Source organism: Channa argus, chromosome 10 (assembly GCF_033026475.1).
Source record: "Channa argus isolate prfri chromosome 10, Channa argus male v1.0, whole genome shotgun sequence".
Taxonomy (NCBI): Eukaryota; Metazoa; Chordata; class Actinopteri; order Anabantiformes; family Channidae; genus Channa; species Channa argus.
The window spans coordinates 3,455,685-3,475,882 of record NC_090206.1 but is presented as its reverse complement, the minus strand read 5'-3'; the positions used below and the strand labels follow the sequence as shown (position 1 = coordinate 3,475,882).

Sequence of the window (20,198 nt, the reverse complement as noted above, 5' to 3'; positions counted from 1 at the left end):
AAAGGCGTAATCCAACATGTCAGAATTGATTCCACATGAACTTTGTTACAGCTTGAAACTGCTAGCACTTGATCTCAATGTCTGATCTTGCGAAAATGGCAGTGATAGAACAACCATTTCAAGCACAAAACAACTCCTTTTATGAACATTGTAGTGGCAAAGTAGATGGTGCGTGCAAAAACATCAAGTGATTAAGGCACTCCTGGAAGTAATACACGGGATCTCCAATACATGCTTTTACCCGCTAGGCCCCAGTACCTACGCCGCACACAAAGAAGTCCAGCGATCAAGGAAGTCTTGTAACTTGATCTCAGGATTTCACGGATGCGTTGGGCATTTTGTAGCCATCTGACACACAGCGCCTCATTTAAAGGATTTCAAATCCCAGAAAATTGCCCATATGTACCGTGAGCCAAAAACCCAATTATATTTCGATGGATGTTAGAGTTGCACCTTCTGCGACAAAACTTCATGGGACGCCATGTGGAAGTGCACCTTGGTAATGTATGCAAAGGCGTAATCCAACATGTCAGAAATGATTCCACATGAACTTTGTTACAACTTGAAACTGCTAGCACTTGATCTCAATAGCTGATCTTGCGAAAATGGCAGTGATAGAACAACCATTTCAAGCACAAAACAACTCCTTTTATGAACATTGTAGTGTCAAAGTAGATGGTGCGTGCAAAAACATCAAGTGATTAAGGCACTCCTGGAAGGAATACACGAGATCTCCAAGACATGCTTTTACCCGCTAGGCCCCAGTACCTACGCCGCACACAAAGAAGTCCAGCGATCAAGGAAGTCTTGTAACTTGATCTCAGGATTTCACGGATGATCCAGCCACAGAATGGAGTGGCATCTTGCTTTTTGCAGACATTGTTTTGTGATCTTCTCTGAGAGTTTAGCTTTAGACTGTGTGGCTGAAAATGAAGCCAGCAGCTTGAGTGGCGCTGTGGCTTAGTTGGTTAAAGTGCCTGTCTAGTAAACAGGAGATCCTGGGTTCAAATCCCAGCAGTGCCTGAGCTGACTGTGTCTTTACCCGCTAGGCCCCAGTACCTACGCCGCAGGTACTGCCATTTGACAACTAAAGGCTATTGATTCCTTATCTCAAATGAATGACTTTGTTTAAGACAGGAGTTGACTCATCTGTAGTCTCCACCGCAGGTTGAACAGTGTGCAGCATTAAAAAAAAAAAAATCTATGGCTAAAGAAACAGCATCTTCTGACTTTTTGTGTGAAATTACACAGTTGCTTCTTCATGCCATAATCGGAGAAAAAGAAGTATTATGTGCACTGAAAATGTTGAAAGGCAGACACATCTTTTGCCTTGAAATGACCAATGAAATTGTATTTGGCATTCAGAAGAAAGCTAGTCATAAGTGGTGTTTATAGACAGAGGCACTGCTGGGATTTGAACCCAGGATCTCCTGTTTACGAGACAGGCACTTTAACCAGCTAAGCCACAGCGCCTCATTTAAAGGATTTCAAATGCCAGAGAATTGCCCATATGTACCGTGAGCCAAAAACCCAATTATATTTCGATGGATGTTAGAGTTGCACCTTCTGCGACAAAACTTCATGGGACGCCATGTGGAAGTGCACCTTGGTAATGTATGCAAAGGCGTAATCCAACATGTCAGAATTGATTCCACATGAACTTTGTTACAGCTTGAAACTGCTAGCACTTGATCTCAATATCTGATCTTGCGAAAATGGCAGTGATAGAACAACCATTTCAAGCACAAAACAACTCCTTTTATGAACATTGTAGTGTCAAAGTAGATGGTGCGTGCAAAAACATCAAGTGATTAAGGCACTCCTGGAAGGAATACACGAGATCTCCAAGACATGCTTTTACCCGCTAGGCCCCAGTACCTACGCCGCACACAAAGAAGTCCAGCGATCAAGGAAGTCTTGTAACTTGATCTCAGGATTTCACGGATGCGTTGGGCATTTTGTAGCCATCTGACACACAGCGCCTCATTTAAAGGATTTCAAATCCCAGAGAATTGCCCATATGTACCGTGAGCCAAAATCCCAATTATATTTCGATGGATGTTAGAGTTGCACCTTCTGCGACAAAACTTCATGGGACGCCATGTGGAAGTGCACCTTGGTAATGTATGCAAAGGCGTAATCCAACATGTCAGAATTGATTCCACATGAACTTTGTTACAGCTTGAAACTGCTAGCACTTGATCTCAATATCTGATCTTGCGAAAATGGCAGTGATAGAACAACCATTTCAAGCACAAAACAACTCCTTTTATGAACATTGTAGTGTCAAAGTAGATGGTGCCTGCAAAAACATCAAGTGATTAAGGCACTCCTGGAAGGAATACACGAGATCTCCAAGACATGCTTTTACCCGCTAGGCCCCAGTACCTACGCCGCACACAAAGAAGTCCAGCGATCAAGGAAGTCTTGTAACTTGATCTCAGGATTTCACGGATGATCCAGCCACAGAATGGATTGGCATCTTGCTTTTTGCAGACATTGTTTTGTGATCTTCTCTGAGCGCGCTTACATGCCTACTGCGTTATTTTTCCCCGAGGCAAAAGCTGTGCCTTGAGGTAGTGTGGCCGAGTGGTCTAAGGCGCTGGATTTAGGCTCCAGTCTCTCAGGAGGCGTGGGTTCAAATCCCACCACTGCCATTTGACACCAGGTGCATATGGAAAGCACTTCTTATAATGATAAAGGGTTCTTACCTCTTGCAGGTCATCAATGTTTACTCTTTGTACAATTATGCACAGATGATCAGCTCTTCTAGTTAAGACATCCTCCCTGCTGAGCTTCCTAGCTCCTAACCTGCACGAATGCAACAGAAAAACATGTGCAGGAAGGATTTCAAATCCCAGAGAATTGCCCATATGTAGATGGTGCGTGCAAAAACATCAAGTGATTAAGGCACTCCTGGAAGGAATACACGAGATCTCCAAGACATGCTTTTACCCGCTAGGCCCCAGTACCTACGCCGCACACAAAGAAGTCCAGCGATCAAGGAAGTCTTGTAACTTGATCTCAGGATTTCACGGATGCGTTGGGCATTTTGTAACAATCTGACACACAGCGCCTCATTTAAAGGATTTCAAATCCCAGAGAATTGCCCATATGTACCGTGAGCCAAAAACCCAATTATATTTCGATGGATGTTAGAGTTGCACCTTCTGCGACAAAACTTCATGGGACGCCATGTGGAAGTGCACCTTGGTAATGTATGCAAAGGCGTAATCCAACATGTCAGAATTGATTCCACATGAACTTTGTTACAGCTTGAAACTGCTAGCACTTGATCTCAATATCTGATCTTGCGAAAATGGCAGTGATAGAACAACCATTTCAAGCACAAAACAACTCCTTTTATGAACATTGTAGTGTCAAAGTAGATGGTGCGTGCAAAAACATCAAGTGATTAAGGCACTCCTGGAAGGAATACACGAGATCTCCAAGACATGCTTTTACCCGCTAGGCCCCAGTACCTACGCCGCACACAAAGAAGTCCAGCGATCAAGGAAGTCTTGTAACTTGATCTCAGGATTTCACGGTTTCACGGATGATCCAGCCACAGAATGGATTGGCATCTTGCTTTTTGCAGACATTGTTTTGTGATCTTCTCTGAGAGTTTACCTTTAGACTGTGTGGCTTAAAATGAAGCCAGCAGCTTGAGTGGCGCTGTGCCTTAGTTGGTTAAAGTGCCTGTCTAGTAAACAGGAGATCCTGGGTTCGAATCCCAGCAGTGCCTGAGCTGACTGTGTATTTATGCATCTTTTGCCTTTAATTGACTGAACTTTTGCGTTGGGCATTTAGTAGCAAGCGTGGATCTCGTTGTTGTTAGAAGAACCATTTCAAGCATAAAACAACTCCCTTTTTGGCCTTTGCCAACATGACTGTAGCTTTACACATCTTTTGCTTTGAAATGACTAATAAAATTGTACTGGGCATTTAGAAGCAAGCTAGTCATAAGTAGTGTTTATACACAGAGGCACTGCTGGGAAATGAACCCAGGATCTCCTGTTTACGAGACAGGCACTTTAACCAGCTAAGCCACAGCGCCTCATTTAAACGATTTAAAATCCCAGAGAATTGCCCATATGTACCGAGAGCCAAAAACGGATGGATGTTAGAGTTGCACCTTCTGCGACAAAACTTCATGGGACGCCGTGTGGAAGTGCACCTTGGTAATGTATGCAAAGGCGTAATCCAACATATCAGAATTGATTACACATGAACTTTGGTACAGCTTGAAACTGCTAGCACTTGATCTCAATATCTGATCTTGCGAAAATGGCAGTGATAGAAGAACCATTTCAAGCACAAAACAACTCCTTTTATGAACATTGTAGTGTCAAAGTAGATGGTGCGTGCAAAAACATCAAGTGATTAAGGCACTCCTGGAAGGAATACACGAGATCTCCAAGACATGCTTTTACCCGCTAGGCCCCAGTACCTACGCCGCACACAAAGAAGTCCAGCGATCAAGGAAGTCTTGTAACTTGATCTCAGGATTTCACGGTTTCACGGATGATCCAGCCACAGAATGGATTGGCATCTTGCTTTTTGCAGACATTGTTTTGTGATCTTCTCTGAGAGTTTACCTTTAGACTGTGTGGCTGAAAATGAAGCCAGAGTCTTGAGTGGCGCTGTGGCTTAGTTGGTTAAAGTGCCTGTCTAGTAAACAGGAGATCCTGGGTTCAAATCCCAGCAGTGCCTGAGCTGTCTGTGTCTTTATGCATCTTTTGCCTTTAATTGACTAAACTATTGCGTTGGGCATTTAGTAGCAAGCGTGGATCTCGTTGTCAATTTATCCTGCGCGCTTACATGCCTACTGCGTTATTTTTCCCCGAGGCAAAAGCTGCGCCTTGAGGTAGTGTGGCCGAGTGGTCTAAGGCGCTGGATTTAGGCTCCAGTCTCTCAGGAGGCGTGGGTTCAAATCCCACCACTGCCATTTGACACCAGGTGCATATGGAAAGCACTTCTTATAATGATAAAGGGTTCTTACCTCTTGCAGGTCATCAATGTTTACTCTTTGTACAATTATGCACAGATGATCAGCTCTTCTAGTTAAGACATCCTCCCTGCTGAGCTTCCTAGCTCGTAACCTGCACGAATGCAACAGAAAAACAAGTGCAGGAAGTGTGGCTGAGTGGTCCAAAGCGCTGGCTTAAGGCTCCAGTCTCTCAGGACAAGTGGAATCCCACCACTGCCATCTGACAACTAGAGGCTATCGATTCCATATCTCAAATGAATGACTTTGTTTGAGACAGGAGTTGACTTATTTGTAGTCTCCACCGCTGGTTGAACAGCGTGAAGCATCAAAAAATCATCTATGGCTAAAGCAACAACATCTTCTGACTTTTTGTGTGAAATTACACAGTTGCTTCTTTATCCCATAATCCCAAAAAAAGCAGTATTACGTGCACTGAAAATGTTGAAACGTGCCAACCTGACAGAGCAATAGAGCAGAGTGGTATAGTGGACCTTGTAGCATTTGATCTCAATATTTGATCTTGCGAAACCGGGAGGGATAGAAGAAGCATTTCAAGCATAAAACAACTCCCTTTTTGGCCGTTGCCAACATGACTGTAGCTTTACACATCTTTTGCCTTGAAATGACCAATAAAATTGTACTGGGCATTTAGAAGCAAGCTAGTCATAAGTAGTGTTTATACACAGAGGCACTGCTGGGATTTGAACCCAGGATCTCCTGTTTACAAGACAGGCACTTTAACCAGCTAAGCCACAGCGCCTCATTTAAAGGATTTCAAATCCCAGAGAATTGCCCATATGTAGATGGTGCGTGCAAAAACATTAAGTGATTAAGGCACTCCTGGAAGGAATACACGAGATCTCCAAGACATGCTTTTACCCGCTAGGCCCCAGTACCTACGCCGCACACAAAGAAGTCCAGCGATCAAGGAAGTCTTGTAACTTGATCTCAGGATTTCACGGATGCGTTGGGCATTTTGTAACAATCTGACACACAGCGCCTCATTTAAAGGATTTCAAATCCCAGAGAATTGCCCATATGTACCGTGAGCCAAAAACCCAATTATATTTCGATGGATGTTAGAGTTGCACCTTCTGCGACAAAACTTCATGGGACGCCATGTGGAAGTGCACCTTGGTAATGTATGCAAAGGCGTAATCCAACATGTCAGAATTGATTCCACATGAACTTTGTTACAGCTTGAAACTGCTAGCACTTGATCTCAATGTCTGATCTTGCGAAAATGGCAGTGATAGAACAACCATTTCAAGCACAAAACAACTCCTTTTATGAACATTGTAGTGGCAAAGTAGATGGTGCGTGCAAAAACATCAAGTGATTAAGGCACTCCTGGAAGTAATACACGGGATCTCCAATACATGCTTTTACCCGCTAGGCCCCAGTACCTACGCCGCACACAAAGAAGTCCAGCGATCAAGGAAGTCTTGTAACTTGATCTCAGGATTTCACGGATGCGTTGGGCATTTTGTAGCCATCTGACACACAGCGCCTCATTTAAAGGATTTCAAATCCCAGAAAATTGCCCATATGTACCGTGAGCCAAAAACCCAATTATATTTCGATGGATGTTAGAGTTGCACCTTCTGCGACAAAACTTCATGGGACGCCATGTGGAAGTGCACCTTGGTAATGTATGCAAAGGCGTAATCCAACATGTCAGAAATGATTCCACATGAACTTTGTTACAACTTGAAACTGCTAGCACTTGATCTCAATAGCTGATCTTGCGAAAATGGCAGTGATAGAACAACCATTTCAAGCACAAAACAACTCCTTTTATGAACATTGTAGTGTCAAAGTAGATGGTGCGTGCAAAAACATCAAGTGATTAAGGCACTCCTGGAAGGAATACACGAGATCTCCAAGACATGCTTTTACCCGCTAGGCCCCAGTACCTACGCCGCACACAAAGAAGTCCAGCGATCAAGGAAGTCTTGTAACTTGATCTCAGGATTTCACGGATGATCCAGCCACAGAATGGAGTGGCATCTTGCTTTTTGCAGACATTGTTTTGTGATCTTCTCTGAGAGTTTAGCTTTAGACTGTGTGGCTGAAAATGAAGCCAGCAGCTTGAGTGGCGCTGTGGCTTAGTTGGTTAAAGTGCCTGTCTAGTAAACAGGAGATCCTGGGTTCAAATCCCAGCAGTGCCTGAGCTGACTGTGTCTTTACCCGCTAGGCCCCAGTACCTACGCCGCAGGTACTGCCATTTGACAACTAAAGGCTATTGATTCCTTATCTCAAATGAATGACTTTGTTTAAGACAGGAGTTGACTCATCTGTAGTCTCCACCGCAGGTTGAACAGTGTGCAGCATTAAAAAAAAAAAAATCTATGGCTAAAGAAACAGCATCTTCTGACTTTTTGTGTGAAATTACACAGTTGCTTCTTCATGCCATAATCGGAGAAAAAGAAGTATTATGTGCACTGAAAATGTTGAAAGGCAGACACATCTTTTGCCTTGAAATGACCAATGAAATTGTATTTGGCATTCAGAAGAAAGCTAGTCATAAGTGGTGTTTATAGACAGAGGCACTGCTGGGATTTGAACCCAGGATCTCCTGTTTACGAGACAGGCACTTTAACCAGCTAAGCCACAGCGCCTCATTTAAAGGATTTCAAATGCCAGAGAATTGCCCATATGTACCGTGAGCCAAAAACCCAATTATATTTCGATGGATGTTAGAGTTGCACCTTCTGCGACAAAACTTCATGGGACGCCATGTGGAAGTGCACCTTGGTAATGTATGCAAAGGCGTAATCCAACATGTCAGAATTGATTCCACATGAACTTTGTTACAGCTTGAAACTGCTAGCACTTGATCTCAATATCTGATCTTGCGAAAATGGCAGTGATAGAACAACCATTTCAAGCACAAAACAACTCCTTTTATGAACATTGTAGTGTCAAAGTAGATGGTGCGTGCAAAAACATCAAGTGATTAAGGCACTCCTGGAAGGAATACACGAGATCTCCAAGACATGCTTTTACCCGCTAGGCCCCAGTACCTACGCCGCACACAAAGAAGTCCAGCGATCAAGGAAGTCTTGTAACTTGATCTCAGGATTTCACGGATGCGTTGGGCATTTTGTAGCCATCTGACACACAGCGCCTCATTTAAAGGATTTCAAATCCCAGAGAATTGCCCATATGTACCGTGAGCCAAAAACCCAATTATATTTCGATGGATGTTAGAGTTGCACCTTCTGCGACAAAACTTCATGGGACGCCATGTGGAAGTGCACCTTGGTAATGTATGCAAAGGCGTAATCCAACATGTCAGAATTGATTCCACATGAACTTTGTTACAGCTTGAAACTGCTAGCACTTGATCTCAATATCTGATCTTGCGAAAATGGCAGTGATAGAACAACCATTTCAAGCACAAAACAACTCCTTTTATGAACATTGTAGTGTCAAAGTAGATGGTGCCTGCAAAAACATCAAGTGATTAAGGCACTCCTGGAAGGAATACACGAGATCTCCAAGACATGCTTTTACCCGCTAGGCCCCAGTACCTACGCCGCACACAAAGAAGTCCAGCGATCAAGGAAGTCTTGTAACTTGATCTCAGGATTTCACGGATGATCCAGCCACAGAATGGATTGGCATCTTGCTTTTTGCAGACATTGTTTTGTGATCTTCTCTGAGCGCGCTTACATGCCTACTGCGTTATTTTTCCCCGAGGCAAAAGCTGTGCCTTGAGGTAGTGTGGCCGAGTGGTCTAAGGCGCTGGATTTAGGCTCCAGTCTCTCAGGAGGCGTGGGTTCAAATCCCACCACTGCCATTTGACACCAGGTGCATATGGAAAGCACTTCTTATAATGATAAAGGGTTCTTACCTCTTGCAGGTCATCAATGTTTACTCTTTGTACAATTATGCACAGATGATCAGCTCTTCTAGTTAAGACATCCTCCCTGCTGAGCTTCCTAGCTCCTAACCTGCACGAATGCAACAGAAAAACATGTGCAGGAAGGATTTCAAATCCCAGAGAATTGCCCATATGTAGATGGTGCGTGCAAAAACATCAAGTGATTAAGGCACTCCTGGAAGGAATACACGAGATCTCCAAGACATGCTTTTACCCGCTAGGCCCCAGTACCTACGCCGCACACAAAGAAGTCCAGCGATCAAGGAAGTCTTGTAACTTGATCTCAGGATTTCACGGATGCGTTGGGCATTTTGTAACAATCTGACACACAGCGCCTCATTTAAAGGATTTCAAATCCCAGAGAATTGCCCATATGTACCGTGAGCCAAAAACCCAATTATATTTCGATGGATGTTAGAGTTGCACCTTCTGCGACAAAACTTCATGGGACGCCATGTGGAAGTGCACCTTGGTAATGTATGCAAAGGCGTAATCCAACATGTCAGAATTGATTCCACATGAACTTTGTTACAGCTTGAAACTGCTAGCACTTGATCTCAATATCTGATCTTGCGAAAATGGCAGTGATAGAACAACCATTTCAAGCACAAAACAACTCCTTTTATGAACATTGTAGTGTCAAAGTAGATGGTGCGTGCAAAAACATCAAGTGATTAAGGCACTCCTGGAAGGAATACACGAGATCTCCAAGACATGCTTTTACCCGCTAGGCCCCAGTACCTACGCCGCACACAAAGAAGTCCAGCGATCAAGGAAGTCTTGTAACTTGATCTCAGGATTTCACGGTTTCACGGATGATCCAGCCACAGAATGGATTGGCAATTGCTTTTTGCAGACATTGTTTTGTGATCTTCTCTGAGAGTTTACCTTTAGACTGTGTGGCTTAAAATGAAGCCAGCAGCTTGAGTGGCGCTGTGCCTTAGTTGGTTAAAGTGCCTGTCTAGTAAACAGGAGATCCTGGGTTCGAATCCCAGCAGTGCCTGAGCTGACTGTGTATTTATGCATCTTTTGCCTTTAATTGACTGAACTTTTGCGTTGGGCATTTAGTAGCAAGCGTGGATCTCGTTGTTGTTAGAAGAACCATTTCAAGCATAAAACAACTCCCTTTTTGGCCTTTGCCTACATGACTGTATCTTTACACATCTTTTGCTTTGAAATGACTAATAAAATTGTACTGGGTATTTAGAAGCAAGCTAGTCATAAGTAGTGTTTATACACAGAGTTTATACACACGAGATCTCCAAAACATGCTTTTACCCGCTAGGCCCCAGTACCTACGCCGCACACAAAGAAGTCCAGCGATCAAGGAAGTCTTGTAACTTGATCTCAGGATTTCACGGATGCGTTGGGCATTTAGTAGCGATCAAGGAAGTCTTGTAACTTGATCTCAGGATTTCACGGATGATCCAGCCACAGAATGGAGTGGCATCTTGCTTTTTGCAGACATTGTTTTGTGATCTTCTCTGAGAGTTTACCTTTAGACTGTGTGGCTGAAAATGAAGCCAGAGTCTTGAGTGGCGCTGTGGCTTAGTTGGTTAAAGTGCCTGTCTAGTAAACAGGAGATCCTGGGTTTGAATCCCAGCAGTGCCTGAGCTGACTGTGTCTTTATGCATCTTTTGCCTTTAATTGACTGAACTTTTGCGTTGGGCATTTAGTAGCAAGCGTGGATCTCGTTGTTGTTAGAAGAACCATTTCAAGCATAAAACAACTCCCTTTTTGGCCTTTGCCAACATGACTGTAGCTTTACACATCTTTTGCCTTGAAATGACCAATAAAATTGTACTGGGCATTTAGAAGCAAGCTAGTCATAAGTAGTGTTTATACACAGAGGCACTGCTAGGATTTGAACCCAGGATCTCCTGTTTACAAGACAGGCGCTTTAACCAGCTAAGTCAAAGCGCCTCATTTAAACGATTTCAAATCCCAGAGAATTGCCCATATGTACCGTGAGCCAAAAACGGATGGATGTTAGAGTTGCACATTCTGCGACAAAACTTCATGGGACGCCATGTGGAAGTGCACCTTGGTAATGTATGCAAAGGCGTAATCCAACATATCAGAATTGATTACACATGAACTTTGGTACAGCTTGAAACTGCTAGCACTTGATCTCAATATCTGATCTTGCGAAAATGGCAGTGATAGAAGAACCATTTCAAGCACAAAACAACTCCTTTTATGAACATTGTAGTGTCAAAGTAGATGGTGCGTGCAAAAACATCAAGTGATTAAGGCACTCCTGGAAGGAATACACGAGATCTCCAAGACATGCTTTTACCCGCTAGGCCCCAGTACCTACGCCGCACACAAAGAAGTCCAGCGATCAAGGAAGTCTTGTAACTTGATCTCAGGATTTCACGGATGCGTTGGGCATTTTGTAACAATCTGACACACAGCGCCTCATTTAAAGGATTTCAAATCCCAGAGAATTGCCCATATGTACCGTGAGCCAAAAACCCAATTATATTTCGATGGATGTTAGAGTTGCACCTTCTGCGACAAATCTTCATGGGACGCCATGTGGAAGTGCACCTTGGTAATGTATGCAAAGGCGTAATCCAACATGTCAGAATTGATTCCACATGAACTTTGTTACAGCTTGAAACTGCTAGCACTTGATCTCAATATCTGATCTTGCGAAAATGGCAGTGATAGAACTACCATTTCAAGCACAAAACAACTCCTTTTATGAACATTGTAGTGTCAAAGTAGATGGTGCGTGCAAAAACATACAGTGATTAAGGCACTCCTGGAAGGAATACACGAGATCTCCAAGACATACTTTTACCCGCTAGGCCCCAGTACCTACGCCGCACACAAAGAAGTCCAGCGATCAAGGAAGTCTTGTAACTTGATCTCAGGATTTCACGGATGCGTTGGGCATTTTGCGTGGATCTCATTGTTGTTAGAAGAACCATTTCAAGCATAAAACAACTCCCTTTTTGGCCTTTGCCAACATGACTGTAGCTTTACACATCTTTTGCTTTGAAATGACTAATAAAATTGTACTGGGCATTTAGAAGCAAGCTAGTCATAAGTAGTGTTTATACACAGAGGCACTGCTGGGAAATGAACCCAGGATCTCCTGTTTACGAGACAGGCACTTTAACCAGCTAAGCCACAGCGCCTCATTTAAACGATTTCAAATCCCAGAGAATTGCCCATATGTACCGAGAGCCAAAAACGGATGGATGTTAGAGTTGCACCTTCTGCGACAAAACTTCATGGGACGCCGTGTGGAAGTGCACCTTGGTAATGTATGCAAAGGCGTAATCCAACATATCAGAATTGATTACACATGAACTTTGGTACAGCTTGAAACTGCTAGCACTTGATCTCAATATCTGATCTTGCGAAAATGGCAGTGATAGAACAACCATTTCAAGCACAAAACAACTCCTTTTATGAACATTGTAGTGTCAAAGTAGATGGTGCGTGCAAAAACATCAAGTGATTAAGGCACTCCTGGAAGGAATACACGAGATCTCCAAGACATGCTTTTACCCGCTAGGCCCCAGTACCTACGCCGCACACAAAGAAGTCCAGCGATCAAGGAAGTCTTGTAACTTGATCTCAGGATTTCACGGATGATCCAGCCACAGAATGGAGTGGCATCTTGCTTTTTGAAGACATTGTTTTGTGATCTTCTCTGAGAGTTTACCTTTAGACTGTGTGGCTGAAAATGAAGCCAGAGTCTTGAGTGGCGCTGTGGCTTAGTTGGTTAAAGTGCCTGTCTAGTAAACAGGAGATCCTGGGTTCAAATCCCAGCAGTGCCTGAGCTGACTGTGTCTTTATGCATCTTTTGCCTTTAATTGACTAAACTATTGCGTTGGGCATTTAGTAGCAAGCGTGGATCTCGTTGTCAATTTATCCTGCGCGCTTACATGCCTACTGCGTTATTTTTCCCCGAGGCAAAAGCTGCGCCTCGAGGTAGTGTGGCCGAGTGGTCTAAGGCGCTGGATTTAGGCTCCAGTCTCTCAGGAGGCCTGGGTTCAAATCCCACCACTGCCATTTGACACCAGGTGCATATGGAAAGCACTTCTTATAATGATAAAGGGTTCTTACCTCTTGCAGGTCATCAATGTTTACTCTTTGTACAATTATGCACAGATGATCAGCTCTTCTAGTTAAGACATCCTCCCTGCTGAGCTTCCTAGCTCGTAACCTGCACGAATGCAACAGAAAAACAAGTGCAGGAAGTGTGGCTGAGTGGTCCAAAGCGCTGGCTTAAGGCTCCAGTCTCTCAGGACAAGTGGAATCCCACCACTGCCATCTGACAACTAGAGGCAATCGATTCCATATCTCAAATGAATGACTTTGTTTGAGACAGGAGTTGACTTATTTGTAGTCTCCACCGCTGGTTGAACAGCGTGAAGCATCAAAAAATCATCTATGGCTAAAGCAACAACATCTTCTGACTTTTTGTGTGAAATTACACAGTTGCTTCTTTATCCCATAATCCCAAAAAAAGCAGTATTACGTGCACTGAAAATGTTGAAACGTGCCAACCTGACAGAGCAATAGAGCAGAGTGGTATAGTGGACCTTGTAGCATTTGATCTCAATATTTGATCTTACGAAACCGGGAGTGATAGAAGAAGCATTTCAAGCATAAAACAACTCCCTTTTTGGCCGTTGCCAACATGACTGTAGCTTTACACATCTTTTGCCTTGAAATGACCAATAAAATTGTACTGGGCATTTAGAAGCAAGCTAGTCATACGTAGTGTTTATACACAGAGGCACTGCTGGGATTTGAACCCAGGATCTCCTGTTTACAAGACAGGCACTTTAACCAGCTAAGCCACAGCGCCTCATTTAAAGGATTTCAAATCCCAGAGAATTGCCCATATGTAGATGGTGCGTGCAAAAACATCAAGTGATTAAGGCACTCCTGGAAGGAATACACGAGATCTCCAAGACATGCTTTTACCCGCTAGGCCCCAGTACTTTCGCCGCACACAAAGAAGTCCAGCGATCAAGGAAGTCTTGTAACTTGATCTCAGGATTTCACGGATGCGTTGGGCATTTTGTAACAATCTGACACACAGCGCCTCATTTAAAGGATTTCAAATCCCAGAGAATTGCCCATATGTACCGTGAGCCAAAAACCCAATTATATTTCGATGGATGTTAGAGTTGCACCTTCTGCGACAAAACTTCATGGGACGCCATGTGGAAGTGCACCTTGGTAATGTATGCAAAGGCGTAATCCAACATGTCAGAATTGATTCCACATGAACTTTGTTACAGCTTGAAACTGCTAGCACTTGATCTCAATATCTGATCTTGCGAAAATGGCAGTGATAGAACAACCATTTCAAGCACAAAACAACTCCTTTTATGAACATTGTAGTGTCAAAGTAGATGGTGCGTGCAAAAACATCAAGTGATTAAGGCACTCCTGGAAGGAATACACGAGATCTCCAAGACATGCTTTTACCCGCTAGGCCCCAGTACCTACGCCGCACACAAAGAAGTCCAGCGATCAAGGAAGTCTTGTAACTTGATCTCAGGATTTCACGGATGATCCAGCCACAGAATGGAGTGGCATCTTGCTTTTTGCAGACATTGTTTTGTGATCTTCTCTGAGAGTTTACCTTTAGACTGTGTGGCTGAAAATGAAGCCAGGGTCTTGAGTGGCGCTGTGGCTTAGTTGGTTAAAGTGCCTGTCTAGTAAACAGGAGATCCTGGGTTCAAATCCCAGCAGTGCCTGAGCTGACTGTGTCTTTATGCATCTTTTGCCTTTAATTGACTAAACTATTGCGTTGGGCATTTAGTAGCAAGCGTGGATCTCGTTGTTGTTAGAAGAACCATTTCAAGCATAAAACAACTCCCTTTTTGGCCTTTGCCAACATGACTGTAGCTTTACACATCTTTTGCCTTAAAATGACCAATAAAATTGTACTGGGCATTTAGAAGCAAGCTAGTCATAAGTAGTGTTTATACACAGAGGCACTGCTAGGATTTGAACCCAGGATCTCCTGTTTACAAGACAGGCGCTTTAACCAGCTAAGTCAAAGCGCCTCATTTAAACGATTTCAAATCCCAGAGAATTGCCCATATATGCCATCTGACAACTAGAGGCAATCGATTCCATATCTCAAATGAATGACTTTGTTTGAGACAGGAGTTGACTTATTTGTAGTCTCCACCGCTGGTTGAACAGCGTGAAGCATCAAAAAATCATCTATGGCTAAAGCAACAACATCTTCTGACTTTTTGTGTGAAATTACACAGTTGCTTCTTTATCCCATAATCCCAAAAAAAGCAGTATTACGTGCACTGAAAATGTTGAAACGTGCCAACCTGACAGAGCAATAGAGCAGAGTGGTATAGTGGACCTTGTAGCATTTGATCTCAATATTTGATCTTACGAAACCGGGAGTGATAGAAGAAGCATTTCAAGCATAAAACAACTCCCTTTTTGGCCGTTGCCAACATGACTGTAGCTTTACACATCTTTTGCCTTGAAATGACCAATAAAATTGTACTGGGCATTTAGAAGCAAGCTAGTCATACGTAGTGTTTATACACAGAGGCACTGCTGGGATTTGAACCCAGGATCTCCTGTTTACAAGACAGGCACTTTAACCAGCTAAGCCACAGCGCCTCATTTAAAGGATTTCAAATCCCAGAGAATTGCCCATATGTAGATGGTGCGTGCAAAAACATCAAGTGATTAAGGCACTCCTGGAAGGAATACACGAGATCTCCAAGACATGCTTTTACCCGCTAGGCCCCAGTACTTTCGCCGCACACAAAGAAGTCCAGCGATCAAGGAAGTCTTGTAACTTGATCTCAGGATTTCACGGATGCGTTGGGCATTTTGTAACAATCTGACACACAGCGCCTCATTTAAAGGATTTCAAATCCCAGAGAATTGCCCATATGTACCGTGAGCCAAAAACCCAATTATATTTCGATGGATGTTAGAGTTGCACCTTCTGCGACAAAACTTCATGGGACGCCATGTGGAAGTGCACCTTGGTAATGTATGCAAAGGCGTAATCCAACATGTCAGAATTGATTCCACATGAACTTTGTTACAGCTTGAAACTGCTAGCACTTGATCTCAATATCTGATCTTGCGAAAATGGCAGTGATAGAACAACCATTTCAAGCACAAAACAACTCCTTTTATGAACATTGTAGTGTCAAAGTAGATGGTGCGTGCAAAAACATCAAGTGATTAAGGCACTCCTGGAAGGAATACACGAGATCTCCAAGACATGCTTTTACCCGCTAGGCCCCAGTACCTACGCCGCACACAAAGAAGTCCAGCGATCAAGGAAGTCTTGTAACTTGATCTCAGGATTTCACGGATGATCCAGCCACAGAATGGAGTGGCATCTTGCTTTTTGCAGACATTGTTTTGTGATCTTCTCTGAGAGTTTACCTTTAGACTGTGTGGCTGAAAATGAAGCCAGGGTCTTGAGTGGCGCTGTGGCTTAGTTGGTTAAAGTGCCTGTCTAGTAAACAGGAGATCCTGGGTTCAAATCCCAGCAGTGCCTGAGCTGACTGTGTCTTTATGCATCTTTTGCCTTTAATTGACTAAACTATTGCGTTGGGCATTTAGTAGCAAGCGTGGATCTCGTTGTTGTTAGAAGAACCATTTCAAGCATAAAACAACTCCCTTTTTGGCCTTTGCCAACATGACTGTAGCTTTACACATCTTTTGCCTTAAAATGACCAATAAAATTGTACTGGGCATTTAGAAGCAAGCTAGTCATAAGTAGTGTTTATACACAGAGGCACTGCTAGGATTTGAACCCAGGATCTCCTGTTTACAAGACAGGCGCTTTAACCAGCTAAGCCACAGCGCCTCATTTAAACGATTTCAAATCCCAGAGAATTGCCCATATGTACCGAGAGCCAAAAACGGATGGATGTTAGAGTTGCACCTTCTGCGACAAAATTTCATGGGACGCCGTGTGGAAGTGCACCTTGGTAATGTATGCAAAGGCGTAATCCAACATATCAGAATTGATTCCACATGAACTTTGTTACAGCTTGAAACTGCTAGCACTTGATCTCAATATCTGATCTTGCGAAAATGGCAGTGATAGAAGAACCATTTCAAGCACAAAACAACTCCTTTTATGAACATTGTAGTGTCAAAGTAGATGGTGCGTGCAAAAACATCAAGTGATTAAGGCACTCCTGGAAGGAATACACGAGATCTCCAAGACATGCTTTTACCCGCTAGGCCCCAGTACCTACGCCGCACACAAAGAAGTCCAGCGATCAAGGAAGTCTTGTAACTTGATCTCAGGATTTCACGGATGCGTTGGGCATTTAGTAGCAAGCGTGGATCTCGTTGTCAATTTATCCTACGTGCTTACATGCCTACGGCGTTATTTTTCCCCGGGGCAAAAAGCTGCGCCTTGAGGTAGTGTGGCCGAGTGGTCTAAGGCGCTGGATTTAAAACTTCATGGGACGCCATGTGGAAGTGCACCTTGGTAATGTATGCAAAGGCGTAATCCAACATGTCAGAATTGATTCCACATGAACTTTGTTACAGCTTGAAACTGCTAGCACTTGATCTCAATATCTGATCTTGCGAAAATGGCAGTGATAGAAGAACCATTTCAAGCACAAAACAACTCCTTTTATGAACATTGTAGTGTCAAAGTAGATGGTGCGTGCAAAAACATCAAGTGATTAAGGCACTCCTGGAAGGAATACACGAGATCTCCAAGACATGCTTTTACCCGCTAGGCCCCAGTACCTACGCCGCACACAAAGAAGTCCAGCGATCAAGGAAGTCTTGTAACTTGATCTCAGGATTTCACGGATGATCCAGCCACAGAATGGAGTGGCATCTTGCTTTTTGCAGACATTGTTTTGTGATCTTCTCTGAGAGTTTACCTTTAGACTGTGTGGCTGAAAATGAAGCCAGAGTCTTGAGTGGCGCTGTGGCTTAGTTGGTTAAAGTGCCTGTCTAGTAAACAGGAGATCCTGGGTTCAAATCCCAGCAGTGCCTGAGCTGACTGTGTCTTTATGCATCTTTTGCCTTTAACTATTGCATTGGGCATTTAGTAGCAAGCGTGGATCTCGTTGTCAATTTATCCTACGCGCTTACATGCCTACTGCGTTATTTTTCCCCGAGGCAAAAGCTGCGCCTTGAGGTGGTGTGGCCGAGTGGTCTAAGGCGCGGGATTTAGGCTCCAGTCTCTCAGGAGGCGTGGGTTCAAATCCCACCACTGCCATTTGACACCAGGTGCCTATGGAAAGCACTTCATATAATGATATAGGGTTCTTACCTCTTGCAGGTCATCAATGTTTACTCTTTGTACAATTATGCACAGATGATCAGCTCTTCTAGTTAAGACATCCTCCCTGCTGAGCTTCCTAGCTCGTAACCTGCACGAATGCAACAGAAAAACAAGTGCAGGAAGTGTGGCTGAGTGGTCCAAAGCGCTGGCTTAAGGCTCCAGTCTCTCAGGACAAGTGGAATCCCACCACTGCCATCTGACAACTACAGGCTATCGATTCCATATCTCAAATGAATGACTTTGTTTGAGACAGGAGTTGACTTATCTGTAGTCTCCACCGCTGGTTGAACAGCGTGAAGCATCAAAAAATCATCTATGGCTAAAGCAACAACATCTTCTGACTTTTTGTGTGAAATTACACAGTTGCTTCTTTATCCCATAATCCCAAAATAAGCAGTATTACGTGCACTGAAAATGTTGAAACGTGCCAACCTGACAGAGCAATAGAGCAGAGTGGTATAGTGGACCTTGTAGCATTTGATCTCAATATTTGATCTTGCGAAACCGGGAGTGATAGAAGAGTGGCGCTGTGGCTTAGTTGGTTAAAGTGCCTGTCTAGTAAACAGGAGATCCTGGGTTCAAATCCCAGCAGTGCCTGAGCTGACTGTGTCTTTATGCATCTTTTGCCTTTAATTGACTAAACTATTGCGTTGGGCATTTAGTAGCAAGCGTGGATCTCGTTGTTGTTAGAAGAACCATTTCAAGCATAAAACAACTCCCTTTTTGGCCTTTGCCAACATGACTGTAGCTTTACACATCTTTTGCCTTGAAATGACCAATAAAATTGTACTGGGCATTTAGAAGCAAGCTAGTCATAAGTAGTGTTTATACACAGAGGCACTGCTAGGATTTGAACCCAGGATCTCCTGTTTACAAGACAGGCGCTTTAACCAGCTAAGCCACAGCGCCTCATTTAAACGATTTCAAATCCCAGAGAATTGCCCATATGTACCGAGAGCCAAAAACGGATGGATGTTAGAGTTGCACCTTCTGCGACAAAATTTCATGGGACGCCGTGTGGAAGTGCACCTTGGTAATGTATGCAAAGGCGTAATCCAACATATCAGAATTGATTCCACATGAACTTTGTTACAGCTTGAAACTGCTAGCACTTGATCTCAAAATCTGATCTTGCGAAAATGGCAGTGATAGAAGAACCATTTCAAGCACAAAACAACTCCTTTTATGAACATTGTAGTGTCAAAGTAGATGGTGCGTGCAAAAACATCAAGTGATTAAGGCACTCCTGGAAGGAATACACGAGATCTCCAAGACATGCTTTTACCCGCTAGGCCCCAGTACCTACGCCGCACACAAAGAAGTCCAGCGATCAAGGAAGTCTTGTAACTTGATCTCAGGATTTCACGGATGCGTTGGGCATTTAGTAGCAAGCGTGGATCTCGTTGTCAATTTATCCTACGTGCTTACATGCCTACGGCGTTATTTTTCCCCGGGGCAAAAAGCTGCGCCTTGAGGTAGTGTGGCCGAGTGGTCTAAGGCGCTGGATTTAAAACTTCATGGGACGCCATGTGGAAGTGCACCTTGGTAATGTATGCAAAGGCGTAATCCAACATGTCAGAATTGATTCCACATGAACTTTGTTACAGCTTGAAACTGCTAGCACTTGATCTCAATATCTGATCTTGCGAAAATGGCAGTGATAGAACAACCATTTCAAGCACAAAACAACTCCTTTTATGAACATTGTAGTGTCAAAGTAGATGGTGCGTGCAAAAACATCAAGTGATTAAGGCACTCCTGGAAGGAATACACGAGATCTCCAATACATGCTTTTACCCGCTAGGCCCCAGTACCTACGCCGCACACAAAGAAGTCCAGCGATCAAGGAAGTCTTGTAACTTGATCTCAGGATTTCACGGATGCGTTGGGCATTTTGTAGCCATCTGACACACAGCGCCTCATTTAAAGGATTTCAAATCCCAGAGAATTGCCCATATGTACCGTGAGCCAAAAACCCAATTATATGTCGATGGATGTTAGAGTTGCACCTTCTGCGACAA

The 20,198-nt window shown here is 43.6% G+C and overlaps 25 non-coding genes across 25 annotated transcripts; 16 read left to right on the top strand and 9 right to left on the bottom strand.

Moving 5' to 3' along the window:
• Window positions 1–949: 949 nt before the first annotated feature.
• trnat-agu (transfer RNA threonine (anticodon AGU)) lies at window positions 950–1,023 on the top strand. The gene has a single exon. It is a non-coding gene; the product is annotated as a tRNA-Thr (tRNA).
• A 376-nt stretch (window positions 1,024–1,399) lies between these two features.
• Window positions 1,400–1,473, bottom strand: trnat-cgu (transfer RNA threonine (anticodon CGU)). The gene has a single exon. It is a non-coding gene; the product is annotated as a tRNA-Thr (tRNA).
• Window positions 1,474–2,575: 1,102 nt separating this feature from the next.
• trnal-uag (transfer RNA leucine (anticodon UAG)) lies at window positions 2,576–2,657 on the top strand. Its single transcript has one exon. It is a non-coding gene; the product is annotated as a tRNA-Leu (tRNA).
• Window positions 2,658–3,671: 1,014 nt separating this feature from the next.
• trnat-agu (transfer RNA threonine (anticodon AGU)) lies at window positions 3,672–3,745 on the top strand. Its single transcript has one exon. It is a non-coding gene; the product is annotated as a tRNA-Thr (tRNA).
• A 238-nt stretch (window positions 3,746–3,983) lies between these two features.
• On the bottom strand, window positions 3,984–4,057 carry trnat-cgu (transfer RNA threonine (anticodon CGU)). The gene has a single exon. It is a non-coding gene; the product is annotated as a tRNA-Thr (tRNA).
• Window positions 4,058–4,639: 582 nt separating this feature from the next.
• trnat-agu (transfer RNA threonine (anticodon AGU)) lies at window positions 4,640–4,713 on the top strand. Its single transcript has one exon. It is a non-coding gene; the product is annotated as a tRNA-Thr (tRNA).
• A 153-nt stretch (window positions 4,714–4,866) lies between these two features.
• On the top strand, window positions 4,867–4,948 carry trnal-uag (transfer RNA leucine (anticodon UAG)). Its single transcript has one exon. It is a non-coding gene; the product is annotated as a tRNA-Leu (tRNA).
• A 728-nt stretch (window positions 4,949–5,676) lies between these two features.
• On the bottom strand, window positions 5,677–5,750 carry trnat-ugu (transfer RNA threonine (anticodon UGU)). The gene has a single exon. It is a non-coding gene; the product is annotated as a tRNA-Thr (tRNA).
• Window positions 5,751–7,087: 1,337 nt separating this feature from the next.
• On the top strand, window positions 7,088–7,161 carry trnat-agu (transfer RNA threonine (anticodon AGU)). Its single transcript has one exon. It is a non-coding gene; the product is annotated as a tRNA-Thr (tRNA).
• Window positions 7,162–7,537: 376 nt separating this feature from the next.
• trnat-cgu (transfer RNA threonine (anticodon CGU)) lies at window positions 7,538–7,611 on the bottom strand. The gene has a single exon. It is a non-coding gene; the product is annotated as a tRNA-Thr (tRNA).
• Window positions 7,612–8,713: 1,102 nt separating this feature from the next.
• On the top strand, window positions 8,714–8,795 carry trnal-uag (transfer RNA leucine (anticodon UAG)). The gene has a single exon. It is a non-coding gene; the product is annotated as a tRNA-Leu (tRNA).
• Window positions 8,796–9,808: 1,013 nt separating this feature from the next.
• Window positions 9,809–9,882, top strand: trnat-agu (transfer RNA threonine (anticodon AGU)). The gene has a single exon. It is a non-coding gene; the product is annotated as a tRNA-Thr (tRNA).
• A 534-nt stretch (window positions 9,883–10,416) lies between these two features.
• Window positions 10,417–10,490, top strand: trnat-agu (transfer RNA threonine (anticodon AGU)). Its single transcript has one exon. It is a non-coding gene; the product is annotated as a tRNA-Thr (tRNA).
• A 1,464-nt stretch (window positions 10,491–11,954) lies between these two features.
• Window positions 11,955–12,028, bottom strand: trnat-cgu (transfer RNA threonine (anticodon CGU)). Its single transcript has one exon. It is a non-coding gene; the product is annotated as a tRNA-Thr (tRNA).
• A 574-nt stretch (window positions 12,029–12,602) lies between these two features.
• trnat-agu (transfer RNA threonine (anticodon AGU)) lies at window positions 12,603–12,676 on the top strand. The gene has a single exon. It is a non-coding gene; the product is annotated as a tRNA-Thr (tRNA).
• A 153-nt stretch (window positions 12,677–12,829) lies between these two features.
• On the top strand, window positions 12,830–12,911 carry trnal-uag (transfer RNA leucine (anticodon UAG)). Its single transcript has one exon. It is a non-coding gene; the product is annotated as a tRNA-Leu (tRNA).
• Window positions 12,912–13,639: 728 nt separating this feature from the next.
• On the bottom strand, window positions 13,640–13,713 carry trnat-ugu (transfer RNA threonine (anticodon UGU)). Its single transcript has one exon. It is a non-coding gene; the product is annotated as a tRNA-Thr (tRNA).
• Window positions 13,714–14,540: 827 nt separating this feature from the next.
• On the top strand, window positions 14,541–14,614 carry trnat-agu (transfer RNA threonine (anticodon AGU)). The gene has a single exon. It is a non-coding gene; the product is annotated as a tRNA-Thr (tRNA).
• Window positions 14,615–15,438: 824 nt separating this feature from the next.
• trnat-ugu (transfer RNA threonine (anticodon UGU)) lies at window positions 15,439–15,512 on the bottom strand. Its single transcript has one exon. It is a non-coding gene; the product is annotated as a tRNA-Thr (tRNA).
• Window positions 15,513–16,339: 827 nt separating this feature from the next.
• trnat-agu (transfer RNA threonine (anticodon AGU)) lies at window positions 16,340–16,413 on the top strand. Its single transcript has one exon. It is a non-coding gene; the product is annotated as a tRNA-Thr (tRNA).
• Window positions 16,414–16,651: 238 nt separating this feature from the next.
• Window positions 16,652–16,725, bottom strand: trnat-ugu (transfer RNA threonine (anticodon UGU)). Its single transcript has one exon. It is a non-coding gene; the product is annotated as a tRNA-Thr (tRNA).
• A 1,086-nt stretch (window positions 16,726–17,811) lies between these two features.
• Window positions 17,812–17,885, top strand: trnat-agu (transfer RNA threonine (anticodon AGU)). The gene has a single exon. It is a non-coding gene; the product is annotated as a tRNA-Thr (tRNA).
• Window positions 17,886–18,029: 144 nt separating this feature from the next.
• trnal-uag (transfer RNA leucine (anticodon UAG)) lies at window positions 18,030–18,111 on the top strand. Its single transcript has one exon. It is a non-coding gene; the product is annotated as a tRNA-Leu (tRNA).
• A 589-nt stretch (window positions 18,112–18,700) lies between these two features.
• trnat-agu (transfer RNA threonine (anticodon AGU)) lies at window positions 18,701–18,774 on the top strand. Its single transcript has one exon. It is a non-coding gene; the product is annotated as a tRNA-Thr (tRNA).
• Window positions 18,775–19,012: 238 nt separating this feature from the next.
• trnat-ugu (transfer RNA threonine (anticodon UGU)) lies at window positions 19,013–19,086 on the bottom strand. Its single transcript has one exon. It is a non-coding gene; the product is annotated as a tRNA-Thr (tRNA).
• Window positions 19,087–20,198: the final 1,112 nt, after the last annotated feature.